Genomic DNA, 8,570 nt, shown 5'->3' on the forward strand with positions numbered 1-8,570 from the left:
AATATTCTCCAGGACTGGAATGCCAGAATGAGATGGAGCAGATGCAAAAGGCCAATACAGTCATCTAGGACTTATTCCCCTGCCAACAAGATATCCTCTAGCGCTCTGCCCAGCTCAGATTTAAGTGACTCAGGCACCATGAGCTCTTGGCATCTCCCTTGGGAAGTTACTGGCAAAGTTTTAGTACACCTCCTCCTTAGCCTCAAAAGCCTCACTCTAGACTTGCCTTTGTCCGCTGATCCCATTGCCCTAGCCTTCCCACTAAAAAATCTCCTGCTCTCTGATTCTTCATATCACAGCCTGGTGGTTTGTCATTAGCCCAAGCTTACCGTATCTACTTCTTTCACTATCTCCTCATAAGTCAGTCTCTCAGTCTCTCAATCACTTGTGTTGCTCTTCTCAAAGAGAATTAAATCTCTCCCTCTATAAATAGTTCTGGTTGGTGTTCCAGTCTGCTGCTGATCTTTCCATTACCAAAACTTCTTGACATTTTATAGCCCACCGTCTGCTGTGCCTGATGGCATGCAGATGTTAGTCACACAGATGTCAGACATTTTTGGCTACCAGTACAGCAATAAAGAAATATTTCTCTAACACAAAAACTTGAGATCTTGCCTTAAATGAACTAAGTAATGAAAGGTTAGCTCTGTACTGGGTTCCCTTTGCTTCTTGCTGTTGATGAATAAAATCACATTTTGCTACTTACATTTTGGAAAAAAATGCTCATTCGTCTCCTTTATATTGTTCCTTAAAAATCCCTAAAACCTCCTCTTTGCTAAGATGCCCCCACCACTGCCACTGTGTTAATTGACATAACTTTGGCCACTGGTGGTCTACCACAATGGCCTGGCACTCCTGCTTCCATTCTCTCATTTTCCCTTGAGATCTTGCGTCCATCTATCCACCTATTGTCTTCAACAGAGATTATAATCTCCCTGAAGAAGAGATTTTCTTGATGTCCCAGATTTTTGATTGCAGGTACAATAGCATCCTGGCCACAGCCAGGCTACTAATAGCCATCATGGATGAAATCATAAAACCCTATTCCTTAAATAACTCTTAGCAGTTAACAAGAATAAGGTTTTTTCAGATGTAATAGTATATTTCCAAGGGTGAGATTAAGGATAAATAGTCTCGGAGTGTCGGTCACAGTTTTAGCATCAGACAACTATTAGCAATAGATACTTGCAGACAGTTTGGGGGGGGGGGGGGCAGGGCAGACATCAGTGGAGGTGTTAAACCAGTACATTTCAGTAGGTAGTTTTTGATAAATTGCGATGCTGTTAGTCCATAATAGGATTGGGTTGCTTTCTCTGTTTTGTTTTGTTTTGTTTTGTTTTTCTCCGGGAGGGGTAGCAACTATACCACTAGTAACACAAATGAAAATCAGAGAATAGAGTCTGTGGAAAAGGAATGAAATGGACTGGGTATCTGGTCATCTCCTTTGTATCCTGCAGAGATGTGATAGATCCCAAATGGTTTTGGAGAGCGTGGGTATGTGGTGTCATGCTTTTGGAGATTAGAAAATCACTCACTATGGGAGGTGAAGTGAGTTGGCTACTTTATAAGCATCTGCATCACGTGACCATTTAATATTAGCCACCTCTGTAGAAAGGACACTGAAGAGAACTAGAGGTCCAAATACAGTGGCATTTCCAACAGCAGTAGGTGTGTTGTGCCAGATACTTTCACAGCTGAAGGTGGTATCAGTGTAAATTAGACATCCTTACTCCAATTATGTGACTTTCTAAGATATCTGCAAGAAATAAGATATCTAAATCATGTTTTGCCCATGCCTACATCACTGTACATTACTCGGTATTTAATACAATCTCTTGGTAGGTAGCGGTTTTCAGTTCCTTGCTCTCCATTTTGAGTGCATGGACACACATATACACTCACAAAATTTTGTATTTGACTAAACGATGTCTGCTGTATCTTGATTCTCCCAGTGCTAACATACGTGAGTAAAACAGCTTTAACAGTTTTGGTCATTTGTGTGTTAAATTTCCATTGCTACTGGAAAAATCCCAGGTCACCTCCCCTCAGTGGAAGCAGGAGCTTGCTATAGTAATTATGGAAAAAATAACAACATCCAGACATGAAAACTTGGACCAATTATTTCACCTGGGATCTCTTTCACAACATATTTGCTTTCCCGTTTCTTTCTCTCTCCTCTTTAATTTTTGGAAGGCTGTGATGTATCTTAAGTTTTCAGTTTAATTGTATCCTATAAATACGAGCAAAATCCAGGAGTCTTCACTGAATACAGGAACCTTGCCATTGATTTCAAGGCAGCCGAGTTCATATATCAGGAACACATATGGATTTACCTACAAGGCTGCCTTTAACATGAAGATAAGAAAGCAAAACCAGCAATGGAAATATCAGTCCTTACAGTGTATTTCTCTGAAGAAATCTGTTATACAGATTTCCCTCTCTTTTTTGTTATTTTTGGAGATCATGAAATGTCAGGGAGATTTTGTCATTAATATAACTCTCTAAGGTGAGGTGACAGGGAAATAAATGCACTTCTTTTGGTCTTCCAGGTCTGCTCAGCACAGGCCTCCTGCCACTGTTTCTCCTGTGACTCAGCCCATTCATTGGACAGAAATGTTGACAACATTGGACTGCTTTATCCCATGTATTTAGTCAGAAGCTGCCTGGACTGGGAAGTCATTCTCTAGTCATACAGTATGTACAGAGGTACCAAACTCAATGGTAAGAACTTACTGCACTATAGTAATACTAGTGCTTCTAGTACATGGGCACTAAAGTGCTCCATGAACAGCCTGCAGCAATGATCTATTGGAGAAGGGCAGTGACAGTTTGTCTCTGAATGCTTAAAAATAGGAATATACATGGTCTCTGTATATTGTAAGGGAATCACATCCAAAAAATAAACCTTGAAATGCTATCTAATATATAGCCTATCAGATGTGTCATTTCAGATCTGAGCCTCTACAGGGGTATAATCCAAGAACAGCAGCAATATATTAATAAAACATGCTTCGACCACATTTTTTCTGGCAGATAGTACTTTTGCACTGTAGCCCAAAATATATAATGAAATCCAGATCTCACTAGTTGCTGGAATGTCCTTTGTCAATAACTGTGAAAAATGTCTCTCACCCTGCAGTGCAAAATTGAGCCGTGGAATTTATGTGCATAAGTTCTTCCACCCTTAAAAAGTATTTTTTATCCTGAATGAAAATACTGACACTGATTGTGCATGGCAGAGACCACTCCCTACCTCTGCTGTATATCCTAATCCCTTCTGCACCAATTTTGCTTATGTAAATTTATTGCCTGTGGACTACCTCACCAACCTCAAAACCCCAGATTTTCTATTATCATTTGATTAAAAATTAGCACCAGTATTACTGAACAGGAAAGAGATGCATATGTACACCTCCTTGATGTGAGACACTGTATCAGGGACCGGGATCCTTTTTTACTCTTTGCTTTTTCTGCTAGGGAAACTGTTAGGATTCAACTGCATTGTTAGTTTTTGGCCTGGTGGAAACCTATCCACATGGCACCAGTTTGGGTTTGGTTCTCACCTGAGCTGAGATTGGGTCACAGACCTTAAAAAAAAAACCCAAACCAAAACCCCTAGTTCCCAAACCCTTTGGACCAATGTCATGGCTCATGACTTCTCACACCATTTTGCACCCTCTTCGTATGTTTTTAGTTGAAAGCACCAAAGTAGTCAGCATTGTTCTATTGCCAGCTGCTGACCACTCACCATCATCTCATGAATTACCATTTGAGAACTAGCTGCCTACACCATTCTGTGCATACTTCTGCTTCCAGAAGTAGCACAGGAAGGTCACTGGATTCATGTCCCTGTAGCCTGGTGGAATGATGAGACTAACCAGATTAGCCGTTCGCCCCCTCTCCCAGGTGAGTAGGTTCTGCCCCTACACAGCCACAGAAGGGAAACAAAATTTTGCAAGGAAACAGGAAGAACTGTATTTGCCCGTCAAACAGCATATTCAGGAGGCTGGCATGGGCCTTCCCAAAGCAAATGAAACCCCTTAAAGGAGGCTGTGGATCTTCCACTCTAAATGATTCCACAGCTATGGACTTGATTTTATAAATACTTGAGTTTAAGCAGGTATTTGCCCATTTCTTCTCTGTCTCCCAGTGTGCTTCTCCAAGGTTTGGGTAGTAGACACTGGTGCTGAAAACTAGTTCAAGGAAAGAACGTATGAGCCCTGGGTTTCCACCTACTTGTACTTCCTTTTCCCCATTTTTATGACCCAACCTAGAGACCCCTGGCCTGTGGAGCACTTGACAGTCAGAGCACCCACCACAATGGGTGCCCCCCTCCTCTGCCACCCACCCAGGAAAGATTCTAAAAGCATCTGGCAGAGAAGATCTAGTTCAGCCCAAAGGAGATGAGGACGAGCCACGGGCTGCCACTGAGTGAGACACAGGAGTGCCTATTTACATGAAGGAAAGAGAAAAGAGTCACTCCACTGAAGATTAAATGCTTCAGTAACGCGCCTGATAGCATATAAATAAAGACAAGGGCCATGAATGCCTGCAAGTGGGCATAAACAGCCTGACAAGAAGAGTGGTACATTATCTGCACATGATAATATTTCCAGCTGTCACTTTCAGGCTTGAACTGTCTTCAGTCTGACCTGAAGCAAAGGGACATAAACATTAAAGTCTCATTCTACTTCAGTCTTTTGCCTTGCCTTGCCTTGCCTTCCCTCCAAAGAGCCATGTGAGCACCAAAGTGTGGTGAAACTTCAGCATATGCTTAAGTGCTTTTCTGACTCAGAACCATCAGAGGATTTGAATCTTCTCCATTGACTAGTAATGAATGTTAGGACAAGAATGTGTGCAGCCATGTAACTAGTAATTTTTTATATTCATCCCCAAAGCATTCTGACATGTAATCACTGAGAGTAATCACTGAGCACAGCCCTATTTTGGAAGGTTCCTCTATTGCTGAACTGTAGCAGAGTCTGGTTTTTAAACATGATCCTCCTCTACTCCTACCCCTTCAATTTCATAATCAAAACAAGTCTTTAAAAAAAAACCCCAAACAAAAAATGAAACCAAACAATTTTTTTATTTAAATTAGAGGGTACAAGAACAAGATTTGTAAGCCAGAATATTTTAGGACAGATAACAAGGCCCACAAATACGTAAGGAACAACCCCCTGTGAATCAATGGGCTCAGTTTTCTGGCGGAATCTCATTGAAGTTCCTCTACCAGTGCAGAGGAGAGCTGGGTCTTCCCTGGTAAGTGAATGAGCTGATTGTTTTGCAGGACAATTTCTACTTGATCTTCTTCCAAGTGTGCAAAGCCATAAGTGATTGCATTTGGACAAAACAGTTGTCAAAGAGATCAGACCTGGGAGCTCTGCATTAAGAATCCAAGTCCTAGTATTTGTGCAAAGAGAGAAGTTGTATAAGCACCAGCTTCTATCCTGCTTAAATCTGCTTTGTACCACAAAGTGGGGCCATGAGAGCCAGGAGAGAATCCCCCCTCTGTTCAGAAGGACTCGACATCGGCTGGCAGTCCCCCAGACAAAGGGAGGCAGAAGGACAAAGAAAGCACGCCAGAGAAAGGAGGTGGCGTGGATCAGTGTTCAGACCTATGCTAGCATAAAGCCCTCAGCTGCAGAGGTGCAAAAGTGAGATGAGAATCCAGACCCTTGCAGCTGGTGAGTTCATTGCCGTGGCCAAATTCATTTAGCCGTGCAGGCATGTGATTTGGAAGAGGTAACTAAGGGCACTTCATGGGACAATCTTGGAACAACAGCATCACGAGATGCCAGTAGTACAGCTCACAGGGTTACACTGCTGTAAGAGAAGGGTGTTGGCCCCACTCATTGATGATTGGAGCTAATGAAGTCTCTTTTTCCTAATCATCTCAAGAACTATTTCTGTGACTGACCGTCTGTAACTATCCTACGAGTATTTCTGTGGTTTTCTGAATGCTGCACCTCAGCAGCTGCATCGTCAAGAAACCATTTGCAGTACGCTGCAATGGCTTTATCGCTCCCACCAGCCTGTGACTAGGTAACACTGTTTGCCAGACCGGCAGATGGCAATCTTTGTATTCACTTGCTCTCATGTATAACACTTTCATCTTAGTGTACATAACACCAGTTGCATCAGTCAGTTTCGGGCAGAACTTGGGTCAGTCCTGGCCAGAAGATGTTTTGTTCTCCCTGGCTGACGTTTCTATCCCAGCTGTCAACCAGATGTAGAACAAGAAATGAGTCTATGTGAAAGCCTTCCTCTCACCAGGAAGCTCTGTAAACCAGACAAGGAGAGGTGCTAAACTCAAGGTCAGCTCGAGCACAGGCCAGTAATAACACCCAGACATCAGAATTTCACTGCGTCTCAAATATAGCCTGAACCTTTGGGGCTGCAACCCTGTCAGTACCTAGGAGGCTTAGCCTCAGTTTAAAGCATTTAATTTTAAAGTTTGTAATATTTATTTTTAAAGCTTGAAGTGTCACATTGCATCACCAGTTTCTAAGCAACATTCCTGGGGACTTCACAGAAAAATGTATATTTAAAAAGTGAAGACTCAAATGAGGCCAACCTATTTATCAAAAGTGCCTTTCTATTTTAGGAGCTTGATCTGACTAACCAGGCACTGCTCTTTTTATTATGGGTCACTGCTTTTGCAAGCCTCCCTCTACTGACTCCTTTTCCTGCTTACATACAGGGGGCTGCAGCGCAGTTCCCCTGTTTACACTATTAGTTGTTATTTCCCCAGCTGCTGGCTGGGTTATGACCCCAGTCAGATCACTAATAATAGCCTCCTCCCCTCTCAGGAAAGCGAGGAGCCAGCGGGGTTCAAGAAACCTGTCCCTTCTTAGAGCATCAACAATGTCTGGCTTCACAGGATTCAGGCTCTGGTGCTCACTATTCTAATAACCCCCCACCGGCATCAGCAGGGGAACGTACACCTGCTTATCTGGCTCCCAGCTCCCCAGCACCGTGCAAAGCAGCTGATGCCAGTTTTCCCAAGCCCCTTGCCTCCTTTCACCTTCCTTGTAAGCAGTTTCTCCCACACGCTCTGGAGGATTGCCTGGAAGTCTATTGAAAAAGAAAGCTTTCCCCACTCGCTCCTCTGTCTCCTTCTTGCTGCTACCTTCTCTCTCCAGGTTTTGTAGGACTGAGAAAAAATTCTAGTTCAGGAGGTAGTTGACTTTCCCATTAATTCTTTAGCAGCTGAAATAATAGTGTAGTTATGTGCACATCCCTTGACACACTTGATATATACATTTTTAAGTCTGATACCTAAAGCAGAACATAGAAAGACTCACAGTTCTGTCATCCTTAAACAGATATATACTTTTCCTTTGTGAACATAGCATTAACTTTCAGTTCCTTAATAAAACCACTCTGAGGGCTACAGGGTATGTACATTGCATTCCACCTTTCTCAAATTGCTCATGTCAGTTCAGTGGGCTAAAGAATTAATTTCCCTAAGCCTCCAGAGAGCTGCACTCTACAGGGGTGGGTGCCATTTTGATCTCAAATTTCCCATATAGATGTCTCCATAGGGATCTCATTCCATCCTTTTGCCATGACTTCCAGTCCAGCCAAGAAGGTCTCTTAGAGCCTTGATATGAAAACTAAGCAGCAGAAAACCACCACATTCTTGGGGAAATTATCCCAGGGGTTAACTGAGATCATTATTTAAAATGGCAAGTAATTGCAATTACTTCAAGTCTGTATTTGTCAAGATTTAATTCCTAATCATTGGTTATCCTTCTACCTTCCTCTGCTGGATTAAAAAGCAATTTATTTTCAGAAGTCTCCTTCCTGTGTATGCACGAGATTATGACCAAAGTGCGGCTGTGCCTTCCACATAGTTATTTCCCCACCTCCATTACAATAGGATCATATCCAGGCATCAGGTCACTTTTTGAACCCTTTGCAATCCTTTTGAAAAGCCTGATGTACATGGCAGTAACCACCTTATTGACACGACATAGGACTTCCCAACTTCTCATTGGCATGCTGGCACACTTTCTCCTTGCTGCAGTATTACACCACAAGCTTATTTCCAGTGGCTTATATACTGTGACCTTTAAGTACCTTACAGAATAGCTGCCTTCTAGGATATTGTTCTTTGTCTTATGCATGTTTCATGCATTTTTTTTGCTTCTTGCTGTATGACCTTGCACTGGGCCTTTAAAATATATGTTCACTTTACCAGGAGTCCCATGTTGGCCTGTATAAATTATTTACTTTCTAAGAAATTCTGATGCCAAATATTTCCAGCAGTCATTTCAAGTTGATTCCTCACCTCAGATAAAGATACTAACCAACATCAGTCTTGAGAATAATCCCTGTGGCTCCATTCCTTCTTGCATGCTAGCCTCTCCCTACAGCTGCCTTACAATCTATCATCTTCACTGATCTGCCACCCTTTGATACGTTTAAGACAGGTTCTGTAGCATGCTACTTTTTCAATCAGGTTGGGAGAGCAAAGCAAAGTCCTCACAGAAATTCTTTAGCATATCTGCAGTTGGATAGGATGGACAGCAGAGCTAATAGGGAAATCTGTTTCTTTCCTTTCT

The sequence above is a fragment of the Aquila chrysaetos genome, chromosome 7 (genome assembly GCF_900496995.4).
Source record: "Aquila chrysaetos chrysaetos chromosome 7, bAquChr1.4, whole genome shotgun sequence".
Taxonomy (NCBI): Eukaryota; Metazoa; Chordata; class Aves; order Accipitriformes; family Accipitridae; genus Aquila; species Aquila chrysaetos.